Genomic DNA, 14,425 nt, shown 5'->3' with positions numbered 1-14,425 from the left:
TTTTATAGATAATGCTCTAAAATGATCTCTAAAAATAGATGAACAGTGTAGATATAATAAATTCATCACTGTGGGGACCCTGTAACTTTGATCTCCTTTGAAACGTTCGTACAAGCTCGAGGACCGTCAGTGATCGTCTTCCCACGACACGTACATACAGCAGCTATATTGGTGGTGTGAGGTACACCAGCCAATCCGCTTCCTCCGTTATGTAAGTGTCTTATATCCACACCGTCCATGCATTTTGTCAGTCTATTTCATGGATGAGCCCAAAAATGGGGGAGATCCAAATCTCAGGTGAACCACACCACTATAACAGTGATGATTGAATGCGCACCATTGAAAACTTCCTGGGGGCCACAAAAGCTTTGGATCAAGCCGATATCTGTGTGGTCAGGTCTGTGATACCTTATCAACAGGTTGGATGGCAAATGGCCTCCAAGAAGTTTTTTAACAGTAGGCATTCAATCACCATTATTTCCTGTGGTGTGATCGACCTGAGATTTATATCTCCTTCATTTTTGAGCTCATTTACGAAAATGAAATTTCAAAACGGATGCACGGTGTGGATATAAGAAACATAAATTACGGTGGGCCCACAGTCAGGGATGCACCGAAGCCGTGTCCGGTCAGTCACTAGGCAATGATCACATACATTGGGACGAAATCGGATGAGAAATTTACGACTGTGGACCCCACCTTTTATCCATTGGATATTCCTGAAACAATACAAACTTAGAATACGCAGTTGGACCTCCTCGTACGGATGACAAATTTCAGGACGAAAATACCCCTCCTTTTCACGGAAACGGATTGGGTACGCCTCCTGCCACCCGCCCATGACGGATAGTCAGTGATACGTGGGCCTTACTATGATGTTTGCTTTTCATCCATGCCGTCCATATATTTTTTGAGATCATTTTATGGTATGAGACCAAAAATGAGGTATATCCAAGTCTCAAGTGTACCACATTACAGGAAACAGTGTTGAATGAGCATCAACCATTGGAAACTCAGGTGGAGCCCACTGTTATGTTTGCGAGAAATCCTCCCCATCTAAGTTCATTCATAGGGTCACAAAGACCTGGATGAAGAGGAAAAACAAATTTCAAAATGATCAAAAACTTTTGTAACCCCTGAAAGGGTTTCAATGGTAGACGTTCAATTCCCCACTGCCTTTTACAGTGTGGTCCACTTGATAGCTAGATCTATCTTATTTTTCGTCTCAAGACTTAATATGAGCTCGCCAAATAGATGAACGGTTTGGATATAACACAAACCTCATGATTGGACCCACACATGCAACACAGTAAAAAAAAAAAAAAACCACAGACAGTCTGGCAGATGTTTTTTTTTTTTTTTTTACTGTGAGAACTTTTTCTCCCTTACATTTTTCTCTAATACATAATTATATAAATATGTATATATAAGTATATAAAAATATTTTTTTATCTTTTAATTCATTTCTTTGTCCATGTATTCAACAAGCATATCTCCTAAATTAAAATGATTTGTTTTTTTTTTTTTTACACACCCCAACACACTCACACTAGTGGAATTTTACCACCTATGGATACTCAAACGCTTGACCGGGTGTTGAAACTCCTAAGAGTCTACCACCCGAGAGAGAGTAAGGATCCAAACTAGAATGATATACTTAACGTACTATATATGATTTTGGGGTAGGAGAAGTTAATTTAGCGGGGCAAGCATGAAATTCAGTGGGGCAAACATGAAATTCAACGGGACAAATATGAAAATGAGAGGGCAAGCATGAAAATTAGCGAGGCAAACATGAAAATGAGAGAGCCAAACATGAAAATGAGTAAGGCAAGCATGAAAAAGAGCAGGGCAAACATGAAAAAGAGCGGGGTAAACTAGAAAATCAGCGGGGGAAACATGAAAAGCAGCGGGGCAAACTAAAATATGAGCAGGGCAAACTAGAAAATCAGCGGGGGAAACATGAAAATCAGCGGGGGAAACATAAAATGCAGCGGGGCAAACATGAAATGCAGCGGGGCAAATTAGAAAATCAGCGGGGGAAACATGAAAAGAAGCGGGGAAAACTAGAAAATCAGCAGGGCAAACATGAAAAGCAGCGGGGCAAACTGAAATATGAGCGGGGCAAACTAGAAAAACAGCGGGGCAAACTAGAAAATCAGTGGGGAAAACATAAAAAGTAGCGAGGCAAACTAGAAAATCAGCGGGGGAAACATGAAAAACGGCGGGGCAAACTAGAAAAACAGCGGGGCAAACTGAAATATGAGTGGGGCAAACTAGAAAATCAACGGGGGAAACATGAAACGCAGCGGGGCAAACTGAAATATGAGCGGGGCAAACTAGAAAATCAGCGGAGGAAACATGAAAAGCAGCGGGGCAAATAGATTGAGTGTGGATTGTTTGTGTAGAACGTACACTAGTGACGTTGGGTCTCATTTGTCCATGTCATTTCCAAGGACTCAAGCTAACAAGATATGTTGGATTTCTCTCTCCCAAATAGATTACGTTCTATGCTACATGACTTTTTAAAGGGGTAGTCCTATATTTTAGCTTGGTTTTTTAAAGAAAAAAATGAAGTTCTTTATGATGAATAATCACGTATATAATTAATAAAATCATAGATACAAAAAATAAATCCTATATTGAAATATAATAAACTAATATAATAATGAAAATATTAGCATGCATACACCCGACCAACCCAATCAACCCATCGAGCCCTCTTGTGTTGGGCTTGGGTTGAGAATTCCCAACCCAAGATTGGGTTGGGTTAGGTCAAGGTTTAGGTATAGGAACCTTGGGTTGGGTTAGGGTTGAGCACCAACCCGAACCAACCGGCCCAACTTTCAGCCCTAATTTCATATTTGCCTTACTCAATTTCATGTTTTACTAGCTAAATTTCTAGTTTTCCCCACTCAATTTCATGTTTGCCTCACTTAATTTCATGTTTGCCCCGTTGAATTTTCAGTTTGACCACGAAGTGATTGAAATTGACCACAAACTAAATGAAATGGATTTTTGATCATCGACCCGATGGAATCTTGGAAAATAACTAGGTTGGTTGGCTAAATTAGCTTCTCCTACTCCAAAATCATATGTGGTATGTTAAGTAAATCATTCTAGTTTAGGAGATATGCTTGTTAAATAAATAGACAAAGAAATGAATTGAAAGATAGAAAAATATTTTTATATACTTATATATACATATTTACTTAATTATATATCCCACTATGCAGTATGTGTGAAACCACCTCCATCTATTAGGTCAAAACACTTACTTTCACCATTAGCTATAGGGTCCCACTGACCCTAATTCACTAGCTTCTTTTTCTTTTTCTTTTTTCGTTATAATTCCTACGGCATTTTGTGGGTCCCATTATAAGGTACGTGTTATATCCAAACCGTCCATCTATTTGACGAGCTCATATTAAGGCTTGAGACGAAAAATAAGACAGATCTAGCTATCACCTAGATCCATAGCTCAACTGGCAGACTGAGTGAAAATACCTCGTTTCAACACTTGAGGTCTTGGTATCGATCCTAAGAGTGGGGCAAGCATGAAAAAGAGCGGGGCAAACATAAAAATGAGCAAGGTAAGCATGAAATATGAGCGGGGCAAATTAGAAAAACAGCAGAGCAAACTGAAGTATGAGCGGGGCAAACTAAAAAAACAGCGGGGCAAACTAGAAAAGCAGTGAGAGAAACATGAAAAACAGCGGGGCAAACTAGAAAAACAGCGGGGAAAACATGAAAAACAACGGGGGAAACTAGAAAAATAGCGAGGGAAACATGAAAAACAATGGGGCAAACTAGAAAAACAGCAGGGGAAACATGAAAAACAGCAGGGAAAACATGAAAAACAGCGGAGCATGTTTTTCATGTTTGCCCCGCTGTTTTTCATGTTTGCCCCGCTGTTTTTCTAGTTTGCCCCGTTGTTTTTCATGTTTCTCCCGCTGTTTTTCATATTTCCCCCGCTGTTTTTCTAGTTTGCCCCGCTGTTTTTCTAGTTTGCCCCAATGTTTTTCTAGTTTACCCCGCTCATACTTCAGTTTGCCCTGCTGTTTTTCTAGCTTGCCCCACTCATATTTCAGTTTGCCCCGCCATTTTTCTAGTTTGCCCCGCTGTTTTTCACGGAAATACCCCTCCTTTTCACAGAAACGGATTGGGTACTCCTCCTGCCACCCGCCAATGGCGGATCGTCGCTGGTCTGTGGGCCCCATCATGATGTATGATTTTCATCCATGCCGTCCATATATTTTTCCAAATCATTTTATGGTATGATACCAAAAATGAGGTATATCCAAATCTCAACTATACCACATTACAGGAAACAGTGTTGAATGAGCGTCAACCATTAGAAACTCAGGTGGGGCCAACTGTGATGTTTGTGAGAAACCCGATAAAACTTAGGTTGGGCTTGGGTTGAGGTCTCAGGTTATCCGACCTAACCCGAACTCGATCAATATATTAGTTACTTATAAATTATAATTGAGTGTGGATTGTTTGTGTAGAAGGTACACTAGTGATGTCGGGTCTCATTTTTCCACGTCATTTCCAAGGGATCACACCACGGGAAACAATGGGCATAATGATTTCCACCGTTGAAACCATAATGGGCCCAATAGTGATGTTTGTTTGTTATCAAACCTATTCATAAGATCATATAGACATGGATTAATAGAAAAAACAATTATAAGCTTGATCCAAAACTTCTATAGCCCCCAAGAAATGATCAACAATAGAAGTTCAATTAAAAATTTCATTTCGTGTGGTCCATTTGAACATTGAATAAGTTTAGATTTATCGGCTTAAGCAATGAAAAAATCTGTTAAGTTCGCCATGCTAATTGTCTAGTTTACCCCATTGAATTTCATGCTTGCCCTGCTCAATTTCATGTTTGGATTTTCTCTTTCCAACTATCCTTATAAACTTCGTGTGTTGGATAGGTTCTGACGACCCTTGACCCAAACCCTAGGTTGAAGCATTTAATCGGGTTTTCTCTTTCCAAATATTCGTAAAAATGTTATACATATGTTATATTTGAGGATTATATAAATATGCAAACCCACTGATGTGTATTGTGTTCGACGAAATGCCTGTGTGGGCCTGATAATAACATTACTTGCTAAGTATGGTTGACAAAATGAGTTCAAACTTGATTTTGCTAAGTGAGGTTGACAAAAAAGAAAAATGCCATCAGGATTATTGTGAAGGAAAAAAAACTAAAAACACATTATAAACTCACTGTTGTGACTTGACCCGGTCGACCCCATCTGACTATAATGGCCATTGACCCGGTCGACCCCATCTGACTGTAATGGCCATTAACCCGGTCGACCGGGTCAGAGCTTGGCCTATCGCTACGGATTATAACCGTAGCCATAACTATAGTGCTATGCACTTTTTCTATTTTCTCTTTTTATTTTTATTTTTTTATTTTTTACATGGAGAACATTTTCCCCCTTACATTTTTCTATAATACATAATTATGTAAATATGTATATATAAGTACATAAAAATATTTTTCTATCTTTTAATTCATTTCTTTCTCTATTTATTTAACAAGCATATCTCCTAAACTAGAGTGATTTACTTAACTTACCGCATATGATTTTGGGGTAGGAGAAGCTAATTTAGCCAACCAACCTAGTTATTTTCCAAGATTTCATTGGGTCGATGGTCGAAAATCTATTTCATTCATTTCGTGGTCAATTTCAATCACTTCGCGGTCGGGTTGGATCGAGTTGAAAGTCGAGTGGGTTGGTTCGGGTTAGTGCTCAACCCTAACTCAACCCAAGCCCAACCCAAGAGGGCTCGACAAGTTGATTGGGTTGGTCGGGTGTATATGTGCTAATATTTTTGTTATTACATTAGTTTATTATATTTCAATATAGGACTTATTTTTTGTATCTATGATTTTATTAATTATATACGTGATTATTCATCATAAAGAACTTCATTTTTTTCTTTTAAAAACCAAGCTAAAATATAGGACTACTCCTTTAAAAAGTCATGTAGCATAGCACTCAATCTATTTGGGAGAGAGAAATCCAACATATATTGTTAGTGTGAGTCCTTGGAAATGACTTGGACAAATGAGACCCGACATCACTAGCGTACCTTCTACACAAACAATCCACACTCAATTATAATTTATAAGTAACTAATATATTGATTGGGTTCGGGTTGGGTCGGGCAACCTGAGACCTCAACCCAAGCCCAACGTAAGTTTTATCGGGTTGGTGTTTGTATAGCCTTTCACGTAGGTAGCCCTTCGCACATGTAGGTAGCCCTTCACATGTCATTAAGGGCCCTTTTTACTATGTAGAGCATCCAAATTGCGGGACAAACTAGAAAAACAGCGGGGCAAACTGAAATATGAGCGGAGCAAACTAGAAAAACAGCGGGCAAACTTAAGTACGAGCGGGGCAAACTAGAAAAATAGCGGGGCAAACTTAAGTATGAGCGGAGCAAACTAGAAAAACAGTGGTGCAAACTAGAAAAATAGCAAGGCAAACTAGAGAAACAGCGGAGCAAACTGAATTATGAGCGGGGCAAACTAGAAAAACAGCGTGGTAAACTGCATTATGAGCGGGGCAAACTAGAAAAACAGCGGGGCAAACTAAATTATGAGCGGGGCAAACTATATTATGAGCGCGGCAAACTAGAAAAATTGCAGGACAAACTAGAGAAACAGCGGGGCAAACTAAATTATAAGTGGGGCAAACTAGAAAAACAGCGGGGCAAACTGAAATATGAGCGGGGCAAACTAGAAAAACAGCGGGGCAAACTAGAGAAACAGCGGGGCAAACTGAATTATGAGCGGGGCAAATTAGAAAAACAGTAGGGCAAACTACATTATGAGCGGGGCAAACTAGAGAAACAGCGGGGCAAACTGAATTATGAGCGGGGCAAATTAGAAAAACAGTAGGGCAAACTACATTATGAGCGGGGCAAACTAGAGAAACAGCGGGGCAAACTGAATTATGAGCGGGGTAAACTGCATTATGAGCGGGGCAAACTAGAAAAGCAGCGGGGCAAACTAGAGAAACAGCGGGGCAAACTGTATTATGAGCGGGCAAACAAGAAAAACAGCGGGTCAAACTGAATTATGAGCGGGGTAAACTGAATTATCACAAAATAGCATTTTTTTCAGAAGTAGTATCTCAAAATACTGTAGAAAAACAAAAGCTCTAAACACTCACACATAAAATCTAACAAAATCGAATATCACAGATTAACATTAGGCATGTTTTGATACAAGGAATGAAATTCTCTTGCTTCCAACAACAAGCATGAATTCCCGAAAAAGAATCTTTAAGTGTTCTAGATAGTTTATCTCATGTGCCTCTTCATGGATTGGTGATGGATCAAAAATCTCCCTCATAAAAGAATCCCAGCCATCCAACCATCAGACTTCTTTTCCAATAGAAAACAAAGTCAACAATATTTAAGTAAAAAAATGACCATCTTGACCCTTTCAGGTAATAGTTTCTGGCCCAAAACAAAAGACACCCCACACTCAACATAGGCGTCTTTATGCCAATGTTAGTGATTTTGGAATTTTGAGTATTCATGATGTTGTGGTAACTCTTTAAGTAGATATAGATTAACTCATGATATGGCCTGTTCAACTTATATTTTTCCTGTTTTATAGTTGCTACACCAACAAGCTCGTAGCAATTCGATTAGTTAAGATAGAGAAAAGATTTAAAGTCTCCTAACTTATACTTTTCAATATCTTTGGAAGTTTATAAAAGAAAAGGAATAAAAAATCAGTAAAAAAAACCATAGCCAAACATACATGCAATTGGAGATTTAAATGCATTAGAGAGATCTAGAAATGTGTTGGATTAAACCAAAAGGACTTCATCAGGACACTTTGGAAAACTTGGTTCGATTTCATGCAATTGTTCATGAGTGACCGTAAGATGAAAAGTTGAACTGAGTGTCAACAATGCCTTATCTAATTAGATCGAAGTGTTGAACATGAGGTCATTGACCAGTCCCGACAACAGCACATCTAGATCTTTGATGAATGACTCTAGATGGAAAGCTAGAGCAGATGAAGAAGAAGATGTGGCCATTGAGATAAGGAAATTGAAAATTTTTGATGCAAGAGAGAAGAAGCAAAGGTAAAAGAAGAGGCGCACAGATTTAGTCTTGTTTATGTATCGGCGACAATACTTGTGCATTAATGAAAGGATGATCATGACTCCTCGTACGATACGACTTTATATGATGTGTCACATGTACAACTCAAAAGGATGAGGCAAAGGATATCTTTTGGCATAGTTTCAGTCAGGTAGAATGAATGGGCAGACAATATGTGAAACAACGATCGATTACATTTATTGTATCGGACAACAGAAAAACGTCGCTTTCACCTTTTTACCAAAGGCGAACTGATGTGGGGGAAATGATGTAGCTTATTTCTGGCCATTTTGGAAAAATCCAATAGGAGAGCAACATGTGGCATTGTATGAGAAATAGGATATGGATGAAAAGATTTTCAAGATATGTGGAGCGCTTTTTGTAGAATCATAGCTAACGTAAGTTCAATTTTACACATTAGTAAATGGTCGACAAAGTGATATGGCTGAGTTATTCAAAAGTCTAATGAACAAACCACTATAGTAATGAGAGAAGGATTTGGAAAGAACAAGCTACAAGAAAACTCTATAAATAGCAGAGGAATCCAACAGAGAAAAAAATGCAATATCCAAACACAATACAATAAAAAAAAAAAACCAACCAATCTGTCCATTTACTTTTATTCCAGCTTATCCTAGAAATAACAATAATCCAACAGCGATAATTCTTAGTTATAATATTTAGTTGTAATCCAAATATACACTCATACGTTGGATTTGATCTTTATTCAATATCACGTAGTCCTTTCAAGAGACACAATCTTGCAGTTGCTCCTACTAACTGATGGTAAGTTTTTCCTTTCGTTTGATTGATGTTTTTCTAGTTTGCCCCCCTCATAATGCAGTTTGCCCCGCTGTTTTTCTAATTTGCCCCGCTCATAATTCAGTTTGCCCCGCTGTTTTTCTAGTTTGCCCCGTTGTTTTTCTAGTTTGCCCCGCTCATAATTCATTTGCCCCGTTGTTTTTCTAGTTTGCCCCGCTGTTTTTCTAGTTTACCCTGCTCATACTTAAGTTTACCCCGCTGTTTTTCTAGTTTGCCCCGCTCATATTTCAGTTTGCCTCGCTGTTTTTCTAGTTTGCCTCGCTTATAATTTAGTTTATCCCGCTGTTTTTCTAATTTGTCTCGCTCATATTTCAGTTTGCCCCGCTGTTTTTCTAGTTTGCCTCACTTATAATTCAGTTTGCCCCGCTGTTTTTCTAATTTGTCTCGCTCATATTGCAGTTTGCCCCGCTGTTTTTCTAGTTTGCCTCGCTTATAATTCAGTTTGCCCCGCTGTTTTTCTAGTTTGCCCAGCTCATATTTCAGTTTGCCCCGCTGTTTTTCTAGTTTGCCCCGTTCATATTTAAGTTTGCCCCGCTGTTTTTCTAGTTTGTCTTGCTCATATTTCAGTTTGCCCCGCTGTTTTTTTAGTTTGCCCCGCTCATAATTCAGTTTGCCCCGCTGTTTTTCTAGTTTGCCCCGCTCATATTTCAGTTTGCCCCGTTGTTTTTCTAGTTTGCTCTGCTCATAATGCAGTTTGCCCTGCTATTTTTCTAATTTGTCTCGCTCATACTTCAGCTTGTCCCGCTGTTTTTCTAGTTTGCCCTACTCATATTTCAGTTTGCCCCGCTCGGGTGGTAGACGCTTAGGAGTTTCAACACCCGGTCAAGCGTTCAAGTATCCGTAGGTGGTGAAATTCCACTAGTGTGAGTGTGTGGGGGTGTGTGTTCATGTTTCCCCTGCTAAATTTCATGTTTCCCTCGATCAATTTTCTAATTTGCCCCACTCAATGTTTTCTCAAAGCGATCGTTTTTTATATATCGCAATGGAGAATTATATCGTTTATAGTTGAAAAGAAGAGTCAAAAGAGATTTTCTAATCTGATGGAATATTAGAAAATAACTAGGTTGGTTGACTAAATTAGCTTCTCTTACCCCAAAATTATATGTGGTAAGTTAAGTAAATCATCCTAGTTTAGGAGATATGCTTGTTAAATAAATAAACAAAGAAATGAATTAAAAGATAGAAAAATATTTTTATATACTTGTATATACATATTTACATAATTATGTATTAGAGAAAAATGTAAGGGGAAAAAAGATCTCCATGTAAAAAATAAAAGAAAATAAAAGAAAATAACTAGGTTGGTTGACTAAATTAGCTTCTCTTACCCCAAAATTATATGTGGTAAGTTAAGTAAATCATCCTAGTTTAGGAGATATGCTTGTTAAATAAATAAACAAAGAAATGAATTAAAAGATAGAAAAATATTTTTATATACTTGTATATAAATATTTACATAATTATGTATTAGAGAAAAATGTAAGGGGAAAAAAGATCTCCATGTAAAAAATAAAAGAAAATTTTTTTTTAAAAAAGAGAGAAAAAAGTGTATAACATTATAGTTATGGCTACGGTTATAATCCGTAGCCATAGGCCGAGCTCTGACCCGGTCGACCAGGTCCCAGCCCGGTCGACCCCAACTCGCTAGCTTCTTTTCTTCTTCTTTCTTTTTTTTTTTTTTTTTTTCCCTTTTTAATCCCCACTGATTTTTGTGGGTCTCATTATGAGCTATATGTTATATCCAAACTGTTCATCTATTTGACAAACTCATATTAAGGCTTGAGATGAAAAATAAGACAGATCTAGCTAGCAATGGGACCACACTGTAAAAGGCAGTGGGGAATTGAACCTCTACCATTGAAACCCTTTTAGGGGTTACAGAAGTTTTGGATCATTATGAAATTTGTTTTTCCTCTCCGTACAGGTCTTTGTGACCCTATGAATGAACTTAGACGGAGAGGATTTCTCACAAACATCACAGTGAGCCCCACCTGAGTTCCCATCGCCCGACCGTCCGTCAGCGCTCGTCTCTGCATGCCTGCACGAGGAAGGCAGGGGTATTTTCGTCCTCAAATTCGGTGCCGTACGAGGAGGTCTTGGTGCGTATGTTAAGTTTGTATTGCTTCGTAAAAACCACTGGATAAAAGGTGGGGTCCACAGTCGTAAATTTCTCAAATCATATTGCGTACTGAGTTACATAGCACGCTCTTAGGGCCCGTTTGGCCTAGTGGATTGGAAGGGATTTCTAGGTAATGATGGTGTTGCCAGTGGATTGTCTTGAGATCCATGGGATTGCTATATCCCAGGATTGCTACATCCAATTTGTTTGGCACGCCGGCCAATCCCGGGATTAAACCTTCCCATCCCTTCCAATCCCTCTAACCAAACACGTCCTTAGGCAAATTTGAACGGATTAGTTGAGCTGATTTTTTGAGTTTGAAAATGAGGTCGAGCTGGCCCAACTCGACTTGGATTGAACCCAACTTGAAATGAACTAGGATTGAACTCGTTCTGTGACTCTGTTACTTTGATATTGATGTTGCTCACCAGGTGTTTGATGAAATGACACAACAAAGTGTGGCCGGTGGCAAGGAAGGTACATATATGAAACAAATACCTTTTTTTTTTCCTTAATTTTTACATTGCTTAGGGCCTGTTTGGCCAGGCGGATTAAGAGGGATTAGGAGGGATGGGATGATAAAATCCCGGTATATGCCAAACAAGCCAAATAGACCCGATGAACTTGTCCCGGGATATAGCAAACCCATGGATCTTAAACTAATCCACTGACATCACCATCATCACCTTAAAATTAATCCCATCCCTCTTAATCCCGTTCAATCGTGCTTGGGGCATGTTTGGTTGGACAGATTGGAAGGGATTGGAAGGTAAAATCCTAAGATATGTTGGGCGTGCCAAACAAGCTCAGTAAACTTATCCCAAGATATGCCAGGCGTGCCAAACAGACTCGATGAACTTGTCCCGGGATATAACAATCCCATGGATCTTAAATCAATCCACCGACACGGCCATCATTACCTTAAAAATCCATCCCACCCTCGTAATCCAATGGGATCCATTTGGACAAACAGGCCCTTAAGTGTTAGATAAAAGACCTATAAAACCACTAATACTTTCTTACATACAGTGAGATTTTGAAGGCGCAATTCATGTGTTTATGAAAATGCTGCACAGGCTAACTCGGCTCAAATTAGCCTGAGCTACTGACCAATTTGAGCTGAGCTGGCCAGTCAAGCTTGATGACTGATTCGAGCCGAGTTTGAGCTTGGGTCAGTTAGTGGCCGAGCCGAGGCCAGCTTGACTCGGTTTACACCTCTACCCATTTATACAAACTAGAAGATGGATATACCTAGGACTAGATACATCAAGACATTGATTTTATTTTTTTTTTAAATTTTTTTTAAAGCATTACCCACCCTACACGTGGCATGAATGCAAGACCGCCCGCATCTTCCAAATTGCGGGCCCAGTTATGGATAGAGAATGGCTCAAAGATCGCATAATCGAAGTTTTTTAACCGACCAATTTACATTGTTGAATTTGGACAGTGATCATTTCTCCTCGACACTCCAATTGATTAGCCATATATTGAATGGTCAGGAATCGTTAAATTCGGTTTATTTTCCGGATGTGGTATATCTGTAAAGGTCCCTACCATTTGGTTGGAATGGATTGACGTGCAAGGACTACTCTTGTACACGACATGACAATGGTGGTAAACCATCACCGTAGTCCTGTTCACTGAAAAAGCTAGTGTCTTCGACCCCAGTATTGTACAGTAAACGATCGTGCTATGCTTTCTGGACACTGATCCGTTGGACAATGCGGTGGATGTATCACACCTCGAACTTCTTCAAAGTCCTCATCTTTCAATCTTTGGCCTATAAATGGACGGTGAAGACATCTTTGGGCATGACCATTCTCGATGTGGCCCAAACCATTAGCGGTCTGATCATCGGAACCATGGACCGCTTGTACCAATTGCAGATCCGAACATTGATGCTATCTTCTGTGCGACACCTTACAAGACAATTATAAGGAAAAATTTTATTTTTATTTTTTAAAAAGCCTCAGATTGACACATTTCAGGGAGTGGGTGGTAGCCAGAACGCGGATTTCCTGCTAAAGGCTTGCCCAGTACGTTCTTGTGCCGGGATGCTAGAAAGGGCCCAACGTCATGTTTCTGAGCAATCCACCCCGTCTATCTGCTTTGGGAGCTTATTTTAAGACATGCGACTGAAAGTAAGATGATCCAAAACTAAGTGTACCACACGAGAGGAAAGAGTATGGATTCAATGACCACCGTTGAAACATTCTTATGGCCACAAAAGTTTTGTACTGGGCTAAGTTTTTGGTGTTTTCACCTCATCCCAGTGGGAATGACCTTATAAAGGGTTTGGATGGCATATAATCAAGGTAGAGCCCCAGAGGGTTTAAACGGTAGGCATTTCTTTCCCCATATTTCCCTCCCGTGTGGCCCATTTGGGTTTTTGGATCAGCCTCATTCTTGGTTGCATGTCCTAAAATGAGCTCGCAAAACGGATGAACCGGGTAGATCTCTTACAAACATCACGATGGCCCCACTAGCATCCCAGCGCACTGAGTGACTCAGTAGGCTCTTCTCGTACTGAGTAAACTCAGTTGGGCCTACCTTGAATGTATGTGGTCTATCCACGCCGTCCATTCGTTTTTCCATCTAATTTAAGGGGTTGAGCCCAAAATTGAAGCAAAGATCAAGTGGATCATACCACTGAAAACAGTGGGGATAATGATTTAAATTGAAGCAAAGATCAAGTGGATCATACCACTGAAAACAGTGGGGATAATGATTTCCACCGTTGAAACCTTTATAGGCCCCACAGTGATGTTTATTTGTCATCCAACCTGTTCATAAGATCATACAGAAATGGAAGAAAGGAAAACAGCTTGATCTAAAACTTCTGTGGGCCCCAAAAATTTTTCAACAGTAGACGTTCAATTCAACTGTTTACTGTGGTGTGGTCCATTTGAACCTTGGATAGGCCTCATTTTTGGACTCAAGTCCTAAAATTATCTGTTAAAATGGATGGACGGAGCAGATAAAATACATAAATCATGGTGGGCCTCACACAGTTTACACAGTGCGCCTAACCTCACACAGTTTACTCAGTACGCTAAGTCACTACGCAATCCGCTTCCAGAGGCGAAAGGCTTTGGCAGGAAATCAGCGTCCTGCTAGCCATAGATTAAATGAAGTAAAGCCCTCTGATTGGATGGTTGTGATCATCTTAGTGGACTTTTGCCCGTTGAATGTAGACACCCAGCCTTTCCAGACCATTTTTAAGTGGCCAATCGGACACCGACAGCATGGTAATGGCGTTCATTCCTCATACAAGTTGATAAATAAGCAATAAGGTGCTGTTTGGATGCAGCACTTATTGCAATAAAC

Source organism: Magnolia sinica, chromosome 1 (genome assembly GCF_029962835.1).
Source record: "Magnolia sinica isolate HGM2019 chromosome 1, MsV1, whole genome shotgun sequence".
Taxonomy (NCBI): Eukaryota; Viridiplantae; Streptophyta; class Magnoliopsida; order Magnoliales; family Magnoliaceae; genus Magnolia; species Magnolia sinica.
The sequence above is the reverse complement of the archived record's forward strand: the minus strand, read 5'-3'. Positions refer to the sequence as shown.